The following is a 19,493-nucleotide window of genomic DNA, read 5'->3' on the forward strand; positions in this document are numbered from 1 at the left end:
ATTATCTGCTGCTCCTAGAGCAACACTGAAAAACAGAAAGTGAAAAACAGGAAAGAGCCCTTTCTCCCTTCATCCCACCTTCTAATCTCCTAATGCTTCACATGCAGAACGTTGCGCCGAGTGAGCTGGCAGAGTGGCGGGGGGTTTAGTTTTCATAATCCCATCTCCAGTATTACATACAGAGAAGCACAGGGAAGGGCATCTTGGAGAACACAGATAAAAGATCCAGCACAGAGATAATACCAAATCCAGTTTGGAGGCTTTTGCAATGACCTGGGAGAGAAAAGATCGGGGCACAGACTTGCTGGCTGTGGACATGGCAAGGAGTAAACAGATTTGAGATTAGAGGTAGAATTGACAAGCATTTCCTCTGAGAGTTTAGATATGACTTTAATATTAATATGATCAATACAGCTACCAGATACCAGTTATCCCACTTTCTTGCTGGTTGGCAGGGTTAAAAACCCAACAAGGGGTGGCAAAACACCCAGGGACCCAGAGGGAAGCTATTATTAGCACTCCCAGTTCTGAAGGGGCAGAGGCGGTAGCTGCAGTTAGGGAGCAGGGGCCACCGCAGGAATTAGCCTTAAGTAGAGCAGCACAGTCACTGCCTCAGCAGGAAGGGACCCAAGGAATACAAAACCCGGCTGTCCTCTCTCTCTCTCTCTCCAGCCCTCAGTCTTCTGCTGTGTCTCCCAACCAGAAGTCAGGGCAAAGGGAGTCCAGGCATATGGCAGCCGGTGGAGACCAGCCTGCAGGGAACAGAGGAGGGGACAGAGTGGACCCTGAGTGGTAGAGAACATCTGACTTAGCTGTTATAGACGTTATTGAATTCTTCTCTACTTATCAAATTATAGTTGTATGGTCTTCAAACAATGTAAGGTAGTTTCAAATCAGTTGTTTCATTTTATACTCAAAACAACATGGGACATAGGTAGGGCAGGTATTATTTTGAGAAAGAGGAAGCAAACACGTTTATGACTGTTTGGAAGCCTTGGTAACAGAAGAGAAATTAAAGCGTAGGTCTTTTTTCATTCTTTTGTGCCATCTCTGTAAATCACACTCTCTCTCCGCTTGTACAACTCTCAATAACGATGAAATTCCCCATGATCATGTTTTGTTTTTTCAGGGGTGCACCCGTGATCTTTTTTTTTTTTTGTATGCTGTATGGTGGGGCCACATTTAATTATTTTTCCATGTGAGTATTCTGTCATTGCAGCACCATTTGTTGAATTTTTGTTTGGTTGGTTTTTATTTTGCTTTTTTTTTTTTTAGCGCGGGGTGGGGGGGAGTGCATGAACCGGAGGGTCCCCCCCACGGCAGCCGAGAATTCTCCCACTGAGCTGCCCTTGCAGTCACCTTGGTGACCATTTTTAATGTGTCTTTCTACAACATCTATCGTGATTCCAGGAAGACCTTGGAACTCTTTCTTTTCTCCCCAATTTAAATCGTTACCAAATCGTCGAAATATCTGTTTAACCTGTACTTCCTCATATGCCCCCAGAACTTAGGCGCTCCTCTTTGCTTCCTCACAGTTTGTAGTTACACATTTATGTGATCGATAATTAAATTTGTCTCCCACACCCAGGCTTTGGCTTCCTTGAGACCTTGTCTGTCTGGCTCACTTTTTGGGCCTCCAGCTCTTGTCACAGTGCCTGCTACACAGAAGTCACAAAAATATATGTTATTGTTGTTAGTGGGCCTTCCAGTCTCCAATCCTTAGTTTCTCTAAGCACGATGCCAAAAGAGTGGGCTTTTCATCTGCAAATCCGATCTTTCCACTTCTCTGATGCAGCACTCCTTTCAGTCTAGGAGAAGTTGAAAGATATTTAATTTAGTTCTCACAATATATATATTTTTAATGTATATTAAATACTATATTTTAAAATGTAATAAAAAATAATAAAAGTATTGGTTAGATTCATGCATTGGGATCCTATAAAACATGATTTGAAGAACAATGTATATTATACAAAAAAGACATTTGCAATAAACATTGCTAAAAAACTACAAAGTAAGATGAATGGTAATATTCAATTTTTATAAATGCATATGTATAATAAAGGTAGAGAAAGGAGTAGAGGGAATTTTACTAAATTAACTGAGCACATCAACAGCGGAATTTTTGTTCTATTTGCTAATCAGTATAGAATTTCAATAGTAAACACATTACTTTTAGGAAAAAAGTAATGTATAATTTCTATTAAGTTATAGTTTTTTTGTTTTTTCTTTTGGAATTTGAGTTCTTAGGGTGACCAAGTCCAAAATATTTATAGAACAGTAATATAGTTGAAAAAATTCCTCAGGAAATTCCTTCTCACTATAATAGCTCATATTCTGGATGTTTAAAAAAACAGTTTGGCATAATTGCCAACTAAAATCCAAATCTATCCCATAAAAATCAGGAATTTCAGTTTTCCTTGAGAAATCTGCCGATTGGGTCACCCTGGGCCTATATCACAGCCGCAGCTGACCAGAGCCAAGGAACAATTATTTCCTTTGATGGGCACAGGCCCCACCAGCCTTCCTGGGCCCTCTTCATTCCCTTACTTTTTCTGGGCCCTGGAGGAATCTGAATTTGGGATTCCAGGATAAAGGGAATTAAATTTAAATGTTTTATTGTGGCTTCTAGAAAATTCCATGATCTCATTCTGCCTACATTTATCCCTTCAGTGTGTACGCTGGGCTCCAGATTCATATAGATGGTTTATGGTAATCACCGTTCTTTCTCCCCTCTGTGCTTTTGTCCGGACAGTCTGGACCGCCCTTCTGAGGAACCTCCACCCCTCATGGTCTACCTACTCCCACTCAGCATGCAAGACTAAACTTAGCTCATCTCTTCTGGGAAGCCTTCCTCCCCGGCAGTAGTCACTTGGCTTCCTGATGTACTGCTCACATCATTTTGTAATTATTTTGTGACCCGTATGACTTTCTTCACTAGATCAAACTGTCATAAAATCATGTATCTGCTGAGTATTAATTAAATTGCTAACATCTCTGTCCACCAGTTAGCAGAAACTCTAGCATTTTGCTTTTGTGCTCCCCCCTCCCCACTTCCCCCACTGAAATTTTCTAAGAACCACAGAGGTTTACTTAGTTGTTATGCCAATTCTGCTTTCAAATACATCCCAGAAAGAGAACTGGGAAACCTCATCAGCCCCCTAGCAGGCCCCTACTTTTCTCCATTGGATGCATTGTTCCTGCTCTATGGTGTTGATACTGAAAGTCCGGGATATGACTGTCTGCTACTGAAATGATGGTCTCACATGTTAACGATCCTCACTCCCAAGGAGATGACTGCATGACCTTCAAGGGTGTAGTTAGTTAAAAATGTTTCCCTCCTTTGGCTTTTTAACTTCCACTCTTATACTCATCCTTTCTCCTAAAGACCACCCTTCATACCTGGGACACGAGGGGCTTCACAGGGACACCCCCTTTGCTACTGATGAGTTTCTCTCTGTAACAACTGGGACAATCCCATTGATCAGACGGGTTATAATAAATTGCACCTCAAGGGGGAGAGGGTTTCAGGCCTTCATTCCTTTCCTCCCGGGAAGCTCCTGGTCCCCTATGCCAAATAGTCCACCTTCTCAGCAGCCCAGCTCAGTACACAGGGACAATTGAGAGGGGCAGGCTTTCTCACCCTACAAAAAAATTCGATTCCTCTTTCTCCAGGGCTTCAGGTGCCTTCCTGTTCTATACACAATGTAGAGGGGTTATGCAAGTAATTCTTCTCCAAATAAAGGCCTGCTCCAAGGGAACCAGCCTCTGGAAACTTGCGAAAATGATAGCTTTTCCTGATAAGAATTAAAGTTGCACCTTGTCTTACATAGGGTTCCCTGTAAAATAGACTCAGAGATAGAGAGGTGCACGCAGATAGCATTTTGGAGAGTGTTCTAGGGAATAACATATATAAGAGAATGAGTGAAGCAAGACTGGACAAAGGAAGGAGTTGAACTGCAATGCAATTGCGGCAGAAGACTTAGCTGATCCCATAAGGAGTCTTGAAGGGAAACCTGGGCAGGACACCACGATATCCACTATACAGCTATCTAGGCATAATTTATTTATAGCTCTTGGTCTCCTATACAGAATAGTCCACCTTCTTTCCAGGAGACCAGCTCTTGAGGGCAAAAACCAGGTGCATCCCACAGACTGCCTGGAACAGAGAGCGTGCTTAATTAACAGAGAGCAGATAACTGAATAAATGCAGGCATGAAAGAATAAATATAAGCTCAATGACTCTCTAATAAATTATTATTGGTTGCATTTATGCAGAACTTTGCATGTGCAAATTATTCTGCTAAAATATGCATTATAAATATGTAAGTGCTGCAAGCATTAATTTCTAATAAAACTTATCATCAAAATGAATTAATATTTAGGGACACAGACCAGGAGCATGACCCTACATTAGCCAACTTTCCCAGAATGCATCTGCCTTAATAGCAGAACTACTTAAAGGTTTCAGAGCTGGCATCCTAATTCATCTGTTAAATTGTCTTTTAGACCTCCAACTTTGTTAGATAAATCTCCTCTCCTGAAGCCTAAATCCTGTTTTCATTATATAATGTTTCCAAAGTTTATTGAACATTTTATCTCTGCTTTCAGACTGTTCTAATCTTGGTTGTTTTTTTTTTGCATCTTTTTATGTTTTTCCCCTAGTAGTCCTATTTTTCGAGGACATTTTTTATTTTGGCTGTCCGGAACAGCAGTCCCTTCTTCTGGGAAAGCTTCTTCCAACCATGTGCTCGTAGTGGGTGTGGGGGGGACTGACAATCTTAAAACTGCCCCCCAGGCTACAGTGATTGGCTCATGGTTGAGCACATGACCGAAGATGGCCCAATCACAGTTTTTCCTTGGGAATTTTTTAATCTTGAGGTGAGGGGAAAAAAAGAGGACTTTCTTTTTTTTTTTAAATTCCTCTGTGTTTGTGGAGTTGCTTGCTAGGCTGGTGTGATGGTTAGGTTCTGATGTCAAGTTCGCCAAATGATTATACCCAGTTGTCTGGTCAGGCATGCACTGGCCTGACCATTGCTGCAAGGATATTTTGTGGCTGGTTGATACACTGGAAGGCTGGTGTATTAAGTCATCAATCAGCTAACTGCATCTGTGGCTGATTATATCTGCAATCAACTAAGGCGTGTCTCCCACAACAAGATAATCCAATCAATTGAAGGTGTTGAAGGAAGGAGACTCATTCTCTGCTCCTTCAGCCTGCCAGCCTCTCCTGTGGGATTCATCTAGAACTTCATTGGAGCCACAGCTCACAGCCTGCCCTACGGATTTTGGACTCTTCCATTCCCGTGGTTGTGTGAGACACCTTTATAAATCTCATGTTTACAGATCTCTCCTTTTGGTTCTGTTTCGCTAGAGAACCCTGACTAACACAGCTGGGAACCCAGAGCTGCCAAAGAACATCCCCAACCCTGTGAAGGAACCCTCCTGCAACAGGAAAACACGAAGTCAACCTGAGGAGAGAAACAGGGTGAGAGGTAGAGAAAGTTCTGCAACCTCTTCATCCCTGGTTCCAGGACCTAGAATCCCAGAGATGCTGTGTTTCCTGACCTTCCAAAGGGTAGCTGTCAAATTCACCCTTCGTTCTGGGGCTGCCTCAGTCTGCCACCAAAAATCTACACTTTACCTTCAGCCAGTTTAAGTTTTGTTTCTCTCACTTCCAGTGCATCCTCCTATACACGCATTTGCTAGGACCAGTTTGTAGATTTCCTAGGATTTAAATATTCTGAATACTAACATTGTAAATCTCAGATTGTCAAGGTAAGCCACCGTACATGAGGTGAGAGGACATAAGATCTAAGAACATGGGCCCGAGAGCCTTGAGTTCAAATCCTACCTTCATAACCAACCAATTAAGTGCCTTTGAGAAGATAGTTAAATTGTGTCTCATCTGTACAATTTGCACAATGTTCAAGGGATTATTGTGAGCATTAAGGATTCTATCTTGGGGGTATGAGGATAGTCCAACGGTAGAAATCTCACCTGCCATGTGGAAGACCCAGGTTCGATTCCCAGTCCATGCACTTCCCAATAAACAAACCAACCAACAAAAATTCAACAAATGGTACTGCAATAATGGGATACTCACGTGGAAAAAGAATGAACTGTGACCCCCGACATACAGCATACAAAAAAAAAATTTGAGATATTATCTTTAAAGTAATAACCCAGCACCTGGCACATTGCAAGAATTCAATAAATACAGCTATTATAAGCTCTTTCTTTGGTCATTGATGTCTCCCATGGGATTCAATGCACATTAATGCAATCCAGGATCTCAAATTTCTTTCTTTTTACTCTGGAATTGTTAAACAAATGTTTGTTGTTGTTGTTTTGACATTTTGTGGCCTTTCTCTTGGACCACATTCTGCTTCTTTTTCATTTTGTCAATAGTTCCATCCTGATCATTGTTCCCTCTGTATTTCTTCTCAATTCTTTTTCATCTTACCACCCCTCAACATCATTCTTTTCCTTCCTCACAAGATGTTTCTTATTATGCAGACACACTGAAACATTCCTACTACAAGGAGCAATTTGCTGAATATTTATTTTCTTTGGAATCATCTCTCGTTTAAGGAAGCAAGATCATCCACCGATGAAGTAGCTCTTCCTGGTTGGGTTAGGGCATGTGGCCAACTGCCCCTGTAATTGCAAATCCCTGTAATAATTCATTTTTTGGCCACGACACAAACCACAGTCCAAAAGATTGTCCTGAGTTCTGAAGGTCAAGCAATTACAACTTTCTCAGGCTTTTAGAAGATTGTAATTCTAGAGACAGGGCCTCTCCTCAGGGGAGTCTGATGGAAGTTCTTTAGGGGAGGACTGAACCTGCAATTTGGGTACCTGGATTCCAGTCTTGGCTCTGCCACTTCCTGTCAAAGTACCTGTCAGGCTAATTACTCTACCTCTCTAAGCCTCAATTTCTTCACCAGTAATGTGGGTTTACAGTAGTATTACCCCAATTTTGTGTAAAAATTAAGCTGAAGGACTACAGTAATTTGTAAATTGTGAAGTGCTGTTTAAACAGGAGATGTTACCAATGCAAAGTTTAATAGGAACCCAGTGACAGATTTAAATGTATCAGGACATAACTAGTGATAAAATTTCTAAAAAGTCAGCTCAGATTGGCCCTGATCAAGACAGCAGAGAGAGCTGCGTCAGGGCTTCACTCCCCCATAGAAGCTTTGAACAACCAATAAGAATTGGTGAAAAGATCTTTCTCAAAGCTCCAGAAATGTTAAAGAATTGCAGCAACAGGGTGAGCACCAAATCAAGAAAAAGGCTTCCTAAAAGCAGTAGGATTTTGTGATGTCCTCTCTGGCCCCTCCCCCAATTCTCACTGGCTCAGCATGGAGCCACTCACATCCCTAGTGCAGATTCCTGGTCCCTGTTCTGGAGTGAAAAGGGTAACCCTCATAAACATACCAGAGGCTTGTATGCCTGGCTCAATCTGTCTGGTTATGGTCTGAGGGACTCACTGTTTCAGAAATGCCCTGTGTGTAGAAGGTGGCTTGCAGCTCTGCTACCAAACATTAGCTAGATACAATCTTAAAGAACAGGTGACTCAGAGTCTAAATTCCAGTTATAACATACTAAAACATCAAAATATCCAACTTCAACAAATCATTACAAAACACACAGGAAACAGGAAGTTGTGGCCCAGGTAAAGGAGAAAATCAAAACATTAGAAAACATCAGTTGAGGAGGATAAAATGTGATATTCCAGACAAAGACTTTTAAAAAATGGTCCTAGATATGCTCAAAGAGCTAATGGAAAGCATGGACAAAGAACTAAAGGAAATCAGGAAAACAATAGATGAATACAAAGCGAAAATCAGTAGAGATAGAAATTATGAAAAGGAACTAAAAACAGCTGAAAACCACAGTAACAGAAATAAAAAATTTTCTAGCGGGGTCCAATAGCAGATTGGATCTGGCAGAAGAAAGACTCAGTGAACTTGAAGATAAGATGATTGAAATCATACATTCTGATGAGCAGAAATAAGAAAGAATGAAGAAAAATGAACAGGGCCTGAGGAACCTGTGAGACTCCATCAAGCATACCAATATATGCATTGTGGGAGTCCCAGAAGATGAAGAAAGAGAGAAAGTGGCAGGGAGAATATTCAAAGAAATAATGGGTGAAAACCCAAACCTAATGAAAGACATGAATATACGCATCCAAGATGCTCAACAAACTCCAAACTCCTAACCTCATAAATGGAGGAGCTAGAAAAAGAAAAGCAAACTAAACACAAAGAGAGTAGAAGGAAAGAAATAAAAATTAGAGCAAAGATAAATGAAATAGAGAAGTAAAAAAATAATAGAATCAAAGAATCCAAAAGTTGATTCTTTGAGAAGATTAATAAAATTGACAAAACTGAAAAAGGAAAAAGGAAAAAGGATGCTTGTAACTAAAATTAGGCATGAAAAGGAGACATTACTACCAACATCCCAGAAATAAAAAGGGTTCTAAGAGGCTACTATAAATAACTATACACCTACAAACTGAACAACCTAGATGAAACAGACAAGTTCTTAGAAATATACAAACTACCTGTCCTGACTCAAAAAAGAAATGGAAGGTTTCAACAAACCAATAAAAGAGTTGAATCAGTCATCCAAACTTCCTAACAAAAGAAAATCCCAGGACCAGATGGTTTCACAAATGAATTTTACCAAACATTCCTAAAGAATTAATCCTCTTCTGGTAAAATTCTTCCAAAAAATTGAAGGGGACAGGACACTCTCTAACACATTCTATGATGTCATTACCCAAATACCAAAGCCAAAGAAAGATACCACAAGAAAAAAAATTACAAATATCCCTGATGAATATATATGTAAAAATCCTGAACAAAATACTAGCAAACTCTATCAACCAATGAATAGATAAATAAAATGTGGTATATCCATACAATAGAATGTTACTCAGCAGTAAGAAGAAATGAAGTCCTGAAGCAGGTGACAACATGAATGAATTGTGAGGACGTAATGCTGAGTGAAATAAGTCAGACACAAAGGGACTGATAGTATAAGATTTCACAAATATGAACGAACCATAATATGTAAAGTCATAGTCATAAAATGCAAAATATAGGTTATAAAGAGATAAAGTGAAGCTTGAGAAAGGGGAGCAGTTGCCTATTATGTACAGAATTCTTGTTTTTTGGTATGTTGTATGGTGGGGTCACAATTCATTATTTTTCCATGTGAATATCCTGTTATTGCAGCACCATTTGTTGTATTTTTTATTTGTTTGTTTTGCTTGTTTGTTTGTTTTGGGGAAGTGCCTGGGCTGGGAATCAAACCCAGGTCTCCTGCATGGCAGGCAAGAATTCTACCACAGAACTACTCTTGTACCCACTATGCACAGAATTTTTAATGAGATTCAACTTAAGTGTTTGGGAAAGGATAGAGGTAAGGATAGCTCATGATTGGGATTATAAATATACTGCTGAATTGTAGGTGAATTTGGTTGAAAGGGATTGTTTAGATACATGTATGTCACCAGAAAGAAAGCTAGAGGTTTAAATATGGTATTGTATAACACAGTGACCCTTGAGGTGTATATTGTTTAAGATTAACAGTACAAATATAAGTAAGTTCTTCTATGGAATACTACAAATATACAACACTTATGTACAAAGAGTTAATAACCAACTGGTATATGGAAATGTACTGTTAATAATAAATTGGTATATGGAAAAAAGTACCTATTGCAAGCTATAAACTATAGTTAACAGTAATATCTTAATATCCTTTCATCAAAAGAAGCCAGTGTACCACACCAATACAAGGGGCCAGTAATGGGGGGTGAGGATAAGGGGTATGGGTTTTGGGTTTTCTTTTTTATGTCTCTTATTTTTCTTATTGGAGCAATGAAAATGGTTTAAAATTGAATGTGATGATGATTGCACAGCTAGGTGATGACACTGTGAGACATTGTATATTTCGAATGGATTATATGGTATGTGAATATATATCAATAAACTTTGCAGAAAGAAATTACTAGCGAACAAAACCCAACAGCACATTGAATGAATTGTACAGTATGATCAAGTGCATTTATCGCAGGTATGCAAAGGTGGGTTGACATAAGAAAATCAATTAATGTAATATACCACATTAATAGACCAAATTTTGAAAAGGCGACATGATCATCTCAATTGACAAAGAAAAGACATTTGACAAAATCCAGTACCCCTTCTTAATAAAAACACTTAGAATGCTAGGAATAGAAGAAGTATACTCACCTATTATCAGAGGCAATAGTGAAAGACTGAAAGCTTTCCCTTTAAAATCAAGTACAAGACAAGGATACCCACATTGTACTAGAAGATCAAGCTAGAGCAATTAAGCAAGAAAAAGAAATAAAAGTCACCCAAATTAAAAAGGAAGAAGTAAAACTTTCCCTATTCACAGACACATGATTCTATATATAGAAAAGCCTGAAAAATCCATGACGAAACTCTTAGAATTAATAAACAAATTCAGTGAAGTGGTGAGGCACAAGATCGATAAAAATCAGTTGTGTTTCTATACACTAGTGTGCTGGTTTTAAACTGCTGTGTACCCCAGAAAAACCATGTTCTTTAATCCTGATTCAATATTGTTGGGAGGGATATTTTTTATTAAATTGTTTCCATGGAAATGTGACCTACCCAATTGTAGGTGGGACCTTTTGATTAGGTGGTTTCCTTGGAAATGTGTCTCCACCCATTTAAAGTAGGCCACTTACTGGAATCCTTTAAGAGGGAACTTTTTTTGGAAAAAGCTTCAGAGCCAAGACAGACAGAGGTATTTGGAGATGCAGAAAGAAAATGCCCCCAGGAAAGCTATTTGAAACCAAAAGCCAAAGGACCAGCAGACACCAGCCACTTGCCTTCCCAGTTGACAGAGGTTTTCCAGACCCAATGGCCTTTCTTGAGTCCAGTTATGTTTCTCTGGATGCCTTAATTCGGGCATTTTTATTGCCTTAGAACTGTAAACTTGTAACTTAATACATTTCCTTTATAAAACCCAACCCATTTCTGGTATTTTGCATTTCTGGCAGCGTTAACAAACTAAAACAACTAGTAATGAAAAATCTAAAGAGGAAATCAAGAAAAAAACCCATGGAAAATAACAACTAAAAGAATAAAAAGAATCATTACCCATTAGGGAAATGCAAATCAAAACCACATTAAAATACCATTTCACGGGTGGGCCACGGTGGCTCAGCAGGCAAGAACGCTTGCTTGCCATGCCAGAGGACCCGGGTTTGATTCCTGGTGCCTGCCCATGCATTAAAAAAAAAAAATATACCATTTCACACCCACTAGAATGCTACTATTCAAAAAATTGAAAACAAGTGTTGGAGAAGATGTGGAGATATAGAAACACTCATTCATTGTTGGTGGGAATATACAATCATGCAGCCCTTATGGAAAACAGTTTGGTGATTCCTCAGAAAGTTAAGTATAGACTTATATGACCAAGTAATCCCACTACTAGGTATATACTCAAAACTATTTAATGCAGGACCCAAACAGATATTTGCACACCAATGTTCTTGTCAGTTTATTTACAATTGTCAAAAGCTGGAAGCAACCCAAGTATCCATCAACAGATGAATGGATAAACAAAATGTGGTATTTACATACAATGGAATAGCATCCAGCCATGAAAAGGAACACAGATAGAATATATGAGACAACACGGATAAACCTGGAAGCCATCATGCCGAGTGAAATAAGCCAGACACAAAAGGACAAATACTGTATCATCTCTCTGAAATGAAATAATTAGAATAAGCAAATTCACAGAGTCAGAAATTAGAATACAAATTACCATGGACTGGGGTTGGGCCCATTAACTCCCATGGGGAGTTAATGCTTAACTGGAGCAGAGTTTCTCTTTGCAGTAGTGGATAGTGGTGACAGTACAACTGTCACACTCTATGAATGTGATCAACGTCACTGAATTATATACTTGAATGTAGTTAAAGGGGGAAATTTTAGCTTGTATACATGCCAGCATAAAAATTTGAAAAACCAAAACTGTGCTACTGTACAGTGCAAACAATGAATCCTAAGGTAATCTATGGACTATAGTTAATAGTTCAATTCTAGCAATATTCTTTCATCAATTTTTTGTAACAAAAGTACCACATTAACACAAAAGTGTTAATAATAGGGAAAAGCTGTGAATGTTAGGCATATGGGAAGTCTATGTTTTCTCCATGATTTACATGTAATTTAAAAAATTAAAATATATATATATATTTTAAAAAATAGCATAATCCCTGCCACTTTTATACCACCAGCAGCACCGTCTATTTCTAATCAAACAGTTGCTCAGTTTGGTTTTATAACTCCCTCGAAGGCAAGGGCTATGTCTCTTTAATTTGCTTTGTGCAGCATCGTGTTCAGAGAGAAAACTAATTCATGATAATTTGGTGAAGAACAGCTTAGGATCTTCTTGAGTAAGGCAGACAAATGGAGTCAGGTGTTCACTGCCACAGTCCTTAGAAGTTCCTTAGAAAAGATACATTAAGGAATAATTTCTAGTTGTGAACCTCAGTAGAAGGCTGCCGAAGCAGAATAAAATAGCCCATTTATTGCTCCTCAAATGGGCTTTCCACCTGGATCCCCTGTCCTTGCCCAGCCAAACCTGGAAACTCTCTTGCCCATCAAGCTCATCTGATACAGAATTTTCTAATGCCCACCCCAGCCCCACCCTCTCCCCACCCCACCCCCACCCCATTCAGTTGTGAAGAGGCCCAGATTTTCCCTGGTTGCAGAATGAGGATAGTAAGTCCATGATACAGACCTCAACAGAACATTCTGGGAATACAGAGAGGTGACTAAGCAAGCTTGGGAAAGCAGGGAAGAGTTCATAAAGGAGCTAAGTTTAGAGCTAAGTCCTAAAGGCTAAGGGGGTGTTGCCAGAAGTTAAAGGACAGGGAAGGAATGTGCTCCCTGTACCCCGAAGGAGGGAACAGTCTGTGCCTTTGACAAAGGCATGAAAGAGCTGGTTGTGTTCAGGAAACAGCAGGTAATTGAGTTTGACTGGAGTGAGGTAGTGAAGGGGTCCAGAAGAGCTGAAGTTGAAGAGCAAGGGGGAAGGATCTACTGGAGTCCAGGCCATGGCCACTCTGCTCACCCTGCCACCCCACCACCTCTCCCGCAGCTGTGAAGATGCATCACTCTTCTGCTCCAGTAAGGTGATTTTGTGAGCTACTCTTTCAGCCAAACTTTGATAAGAGGTTAGCTTTCAAGATGAGCTTCTTATTTTCCTTGATCAGTAGGGGTTGGGATAGCTTCACCTCCTCTTTTAATCTCAACATTTATTACGAGCCCTCTCCTGGTTTTTCTTCCTGGGGACATAGGACCTCCCAGGAAAATAAGAATCTGGTGGCCTGCTACGAGAGCCCATCGTAAGCAGATCAGCATTTCAACACCCCCTTTTTTTTGTACTAGCTATAAATTGGGGCAAGCTATTTAATTTCTCCCTGCCTCAGTTTCTTCATTGCTTTAAGTGTTTCTGCAAGAATGAAATGATATATGGGCTTCTTTGCCCCCAAATCCTCACTCTTTGCCAGTCATTCCTATCTTGGGGCATCAACGTTTACCCAGTTACTAAAACCAGAAAACCTGAGCATCATTCTTAACCTTTCCCTTTTCCCAATTCCCACCAACAAGTCCTGCCAATTCTCCCTCCAAAATATACCTTTTGCCCTTTCCCTTTTGCTTCCTTAGTCCTAGAAAACAGTCCCTCATCTGCCTACAGACAACTACTGGAGTCTCCCAAACTGCTTCTCCTACTTCAACCCATAACTTCCAAATGTCCGCCAGAGTGATTGTTTTTTTAATGTTAACCAGATCACATCATTCCAGTTCACTGATAGTAAATTACAAACTCCTTATGGTCCATGCAGCCCTGTATGAGTTGGCCTCTGCCTTCCTCGCACCCCTCTCCCCATCACTAGCAGCCACCCTTCCACATCAGTTTTCACACAATTCCTAGAACACACCAACCTCTTGCATCCTCGCGAACTCCACCTTTTCCCTTCCTTCTGCCTGAAATACTCTCCCCCTGGTGTGCCAGTTTGAAAAGATTTATGTACCCTAGAAACAGCCATGTTTTAATCCTAATCCCATTTGTAAAGGCAGCTGTTTCTTCTAATTCTTATTCAGTATGGCATGTTTGAAACATTAATTAGATCATCTCCCTGGAGACGTGACTCAATCAAGAGTGGTTGTTAAACAGGATTAGGTGGAGGCGTGTCTCCACCCATTGTAGGTGGGTCTTGATTTACTTTTTTTTTTTTTTTTTTTTTAAAGGAAAGACAGAGAGAAGGAAGGAAGGATAGAAGGAAGGAAAGAAGGAAGAAAGGGAAACATTTTTAAACATTTTCTTGTTTTTATTGTATTCTGTTTCTCCGTTTTTGTTACATGGGCTGGGGCCGGGAATCGAACCGAGGTCCTCCGGCATAGCAGGCAAGCACTTTGCCCGCTGAGCCACCGCGGCCCGCCCTTGATTTACTTTTAAATGTTGTTGTGGAAACATTTTGGAGAAATTGGGAGGTCTGGAGAGAGCAGAGAAGAAGGACAGAGCCACGAGAAAGCCACAACAGAGAACACTGCAGAACCACGAAGCAGAGAGTCCACCAGCCAGTGAGCTTTGGAGATGAAAAAGGAAAACTCCCTCCAAGGGAGCTGGAGAGGAAGCTAGCAGATGACACCATGTTCGCCATGTGCCCTTCCACTTGAGAGAGAAACCCTGAACTTCCTCGGCCTTCTTGAACCAAGGTATCTTTCGCTGGATGCCTTAGTTTGGACATTTCTATAGACTTGTTTTAATTGGAATATTTCTACGGCCTAAAAACTGTTAACTTGCAACTTATTAAATTCCCCTTTTTAAAAGCCATTCTATTTCTGATATATTGTATTCTGGCAGCTAGCAAACTAGAACACCTGGCTTTTCATAAAGCTGGTTCCTTCTCAGCTAAAATGTGCCTCCCTGGGTGGCCTTTCCTGTCCTCCCTATCTAAAGTAGGTCCCCCTCCCCCCCACACACACTTTATCATAACATCCCTTTCTTCATAGACTCATTGTAGCCTATAATTATTTCCTGTCTTGTTGTCTTAGGTCAGGCTCCCCAGGAATAAGCCCTGAGATAAGGATTATGAAGGAAGTAATTATTAAGAAATACTCCCAGCAGAGACTAGTAAGGAAGGGAAAGCAGGACAGAGAAAGGGAGAAAGGCAAATAAGGGTGGGATTTCAGGTAGAGTCCCAGCTCAACCTGATCCCACAGGAGGTGTCTGCAGTGTAAATTCTGTCTCTGAGTTTATTCCAACCTGGAGTAAATGAGCTGCATTTTTATTTACTGTACCAGTCAGTCATTGGTTAAGGCCCCTGGGGGTGGGAATGAGGGGAGGGCAGGGTAAACTTCCAAGCACTTTCAACTCTTCCCAGCTGCAAGGCAGTCCTCCGGAAAGGGGTAGGTGCAGCCATCCCAGCACACAGGCAGAGCCAGGGGAGAGGAGCACAGACACGGGAAAAGGGATCCCAGGGGGCAAGGATAGGACAAAGCTGGGTACACCAGCTAGAATGTTAACTAGAATGTTTTTACATTCCCAAACTAGAATGTAAACTCCTCAAGGGCAGGCATCTTATTTTCTTCTTTATTCCAATGTTATTTGCATTGTACCTGCCACATAGCTGGCAATCAACAATATTTTTGGATGAATGAATAAAGCGCCTAGAGTAACGTGTGGTATATAGGGGGTGCTCAATTACTATTTTCGAAAACAATATAAATCCTTAAACTTTTTCACCCTTTTTATTGGTTTCCAATCATAACAGACGGATGTTCAAGCACACTGCCTCGAACATGGAAATACTGAGAAAGAGAAAAGGTCAGCTCTGGAAAAAGAAAGGCCCTGGAGAAGATAGCTGAGCTATTAATAAGCAGAAATCTCAAGTGCATTTGGGGACAAGCAATAGGGGTAGGGATTGGGGATGGATAGACCAACCATGTAGTTAGCACAGGATTATCTAGCCACCGGGCGATTGCTCAAGTTAGGCAATAACAGCTTTCGAGTTCTAGGCAGCACAGGATCTGCCCTCACTGGGGAGAAGGCAGAATATCAGGCCTCAGTGGAGTAGGCTGGGATTCAGGTCAAAGATTTGGTCATGACAGGCCATGGAAGCACAGGGCACAGGCAATAAGGCAAAAACTAGTTAGCCTGTGCCGCAGTGTGACTGTGTGGTTGTGAGAGCCTTGTGTCTGATGCCCTTTTGTCTATCTTATCGATGGACAAGTAAAACATATGCATTAAAAATAAATAAATAGGGGGAACAAATGTTAAAATAAATTTAGTCGCTTGAAATGCTGGTGATCGGTGAAGGGGAGGGGTAAGGGGTATGGTACGCATGATTTTTTTTGTCTTCTTTTTATTGCTTTTTCTGAATGGATGCAGATGTTCTAGGAAATGATCATGATAATGAATATACAACTATGTGGTGATAGTGTGAGTTATTGATTATATAACAAGAACAGGATGATCATATGATAAGGATGTTTGTGTTTGTATATGGTTATGTATCATAAATAAAAAATAAATAAATTAAAAAAAGAAAGGGAGGGGGAAGGGGTATGGTATGGATGAATTTTTTTTCTGTTGTCCTTTTATTTCTTTTTCTGAAGTGATGCAAATATTCTAAGAAATGATCATGATGATGAATATGCAACTATGATGATATTGTGAATTACTGATTATATATGTAGAACGGAATGATCATATGTTAAGAATGTTTGTGTTTCTTTGTTGTCATATTTTTTTTTAAAATTTTTAATTAATAAAAAAAATTAAAAAAAAAAAAAAAGAAGTAAATGGATTGGGTGGGCCATCGTGGCTCAGCAGGCAGAATTCTTGCCTGCCATGCCAGCAACCTGGGTTCATTTCCTGGTGCCTGCCCATGCCAAAAATAAAAAATAAAAAAACCTAGTTAGCCTAGTGTATGTATTATGCACTTCAAAGGGCAAGAAACAATGACACTTTCTGATTAGCCAGGCTATTGAGAGTTACATCTGCTAGGGTTCTTAGTTGCAGGTTGCGGTGATCCACTGGTCTCAAGAACCAACTCAATCTTGGGCAGTCTTGGACAGCTGGACACTCTACTGCAAGGAAGAGAAACTGTCATAGGTTCGGTTGTCTGGGAAGCAGACGCTGAGGTGGGACCAAGGGAGTGCTCTTGGGATTACCACTGAAGAAGGGAAAGGAGGGAAGCAGGAGTGGGCAGGGGGAGGGGACAGGCTGCAGTGCAGTCTCAGTGTAGGTCTTGGCCCATCCCAGGGGAAGCTGTGAAACCAGATGGCCCTTTAGAGTTGCTATATTTTGCAAATAAAAATACACAATGCCCAATTAAATTTGAATTTCCAATAAACTTTTTCTTTCTGTTTCTTATAATTCTTTTTTCTTTTAAATTTGTTGTTTTTTAAAATTTTCTTTTGTCTCCTTTCTTATCAATTTTACAAGTACTTGTGTCAAGGGCTGACTTTCAGTATATCGCAGTGAGGGATGCTCTGCCACGTACAAAGCCCTGACCCAGGTTGTCTATATGTGGTTTAGCACCAGTTTCCCTGTGAACGTGCGGTGCATGAGAATTCCGATAAACTTTTTAATGTAAGTATGTCCTGTGCAGCATTCGGAATATACATATACTAAAAAGAAAATTCATTGTTTATCTGAAATTCAAGCCTAGTTGGGCATACTGCTTTTATCTGGCAACCTTACCTGAGGTCTTGATACACTGCGTCCACTAATCTTCCGGTTCACATTGCCTCAGGAAAGGGGCGTGTCCGTGCGTATGAGATTCTCTTCAGCTGAGGCCATTCTGAAGAGGGCTGACAGTTGAGGGCTGCCTGCCAGCAACCCTGTCAACAGCTGGGGGAAAGCATCCTGACCGGGAATTTGCATGACCCATCACAGCATCTAATCAGATACAGGCTCCAGACAAGACGGAGTGAAAGAATTAACTGGAAGGATAGTGTGTTATACAGAACCGATGGGAAAGCAGAAGAACTAAGCTCAGAAGAGACATGAATGAAGGGAGGCTGAACAGCAGGAAAAACACGAGGTCACAGCCTGAGAACAGCCTGCTGAGTTGCTACTGCAGGCACCACTACCACTGAACACCTACTCTCACTGTTCCGCAGACTCAACCCTACATTATTATGTCATTCCTCAAGGTGGTGAGTCCTGGCGCGAGCACCCCATTGGCCGATTGTCCACCCTCCAGCTTTGATAGTGGCAGGTGTTCTGCCTCCCATCTAGCCTTTCACAAATGGGGATTTTCCTCAAGAAAATATAAGGAGTATAACAGGGCCTGGTGCTAGGGACATTAGGAACTGGTAATGTCTCTAGGATCACCTCACTGACTTCTGAATCATGGTCAGGATTAATTCTCTTTGGGCCCAAGGAATGTGATCATGAGACATGGGAGAGAAAATCATGTTTGACTACATAACACCTGATTTTCTCAGTATAAGATGCAAATAACAGTGAGTAACCCTGAAAATTCTGAGAGTAGTAATGAATCTAATTATGTAGATAATTTACCCAAACACAAATGTGACTGCCCAATATTTACTTTCTGTGGCTATTGTGACCACAGAAGGAAGAATAGGCAGACTCCTCCTCCACATGGTTAGATGATACCCAGTCCACGTTTAAAAAATGTTCTTAGCTTTGTAGTCTGGTATCAATGAGTATGCATTTCTTACATAAAGGACATATTTTATGAATTAATGAATTTCAAAGCACGTCACAGCAAAAGTGTAGAGGAGCTACTGGCTGTTTTGAGTATGTCTCAATGGATAATGGGATGGGGTGGGGGGATCACTAGTGTTTCATGTCCTCAGTTCTGGAGATTGAGAAATTTTATTTTTGTCTCTCTTCCATCCATCCATCCATCCATCCATCCATCCATCCATCCATCCATCCATTCAGTCCTGTTTTCATCATCCATGCACCCATTCAACCATCTACTCAACAAATATTATTGAGCATCTTCTCTGTGCATGTATTGTGGTGGATACTGGGGATAGAATGGTGAACATGAGACTTACGGTTGGTACTTTATGGACTTTACATTCTTCAGCAGGAGATAGACAAAAATCAAATAAACAGACAAAATTATTTCATGTTTTCATGTGCTAGGAAGGAAACAAACAAGAGGCTAAAGTAGGAAACAAAGGGTGGGGAGAAAAGATAACTTATTTTATATAAGATGGTATGAAGTAGTTCTTACTAAATAATTGTAAACTAAATGTATCCCTCCAAGGATAGAAGGGCTTAACTTAAAGAAAAAGAAAAAACTTTCAGAAAGGTGAGGCTTCTCTGCTATGTCTCGATGATCTTATACATATTTATGTTATATCTGCCCTCTAAAGGCATTTGAGTTTTCAAATGCCTAGAGCTGA

At 40.4% G+C, this 19,493-nt stretch overlaps 1 long non-coding RNA gene across 1 annotated transcript; it reads right to left on the reverse strand.

Moving 5' to 3' along the window:
* Positions 1 to 379: 379 nt before the first annotated feature.
* LOC143686421 (uncharacterized) lies at positions 380 to 18,203 on the reverse strand. The gene is made up of 3 exons (XR_013177130.1): positions 17,806 to 18,203; positions 1,626 to 1,808; positions 380 to 752 (listed from the first exon to the last, which is right to left on the reverse strand). It is a non-coding gene; the product is annotated as an uncharacterized LOC143686421 (long non-coding RNA).
* Between the last annotated feature and the right edge of the window lie 1,290 nt (positions 18,204 to 19,493).

The sequence above is a fragment of the Tamandua tetradactyla genome, chromosome 6, assembly GCF_023851605.1.
Source record: "Tamandua tetradactyla isolate mTamTet1 chromosome 6, mTamTet1.pri, whole genome shotgun sequence".
NCBI lineage: Eukaryota > Metazoa > Chordata > Mammalia > Pilosa > Myrmecophagidae > Tamandua > Tamandua tetradactyla.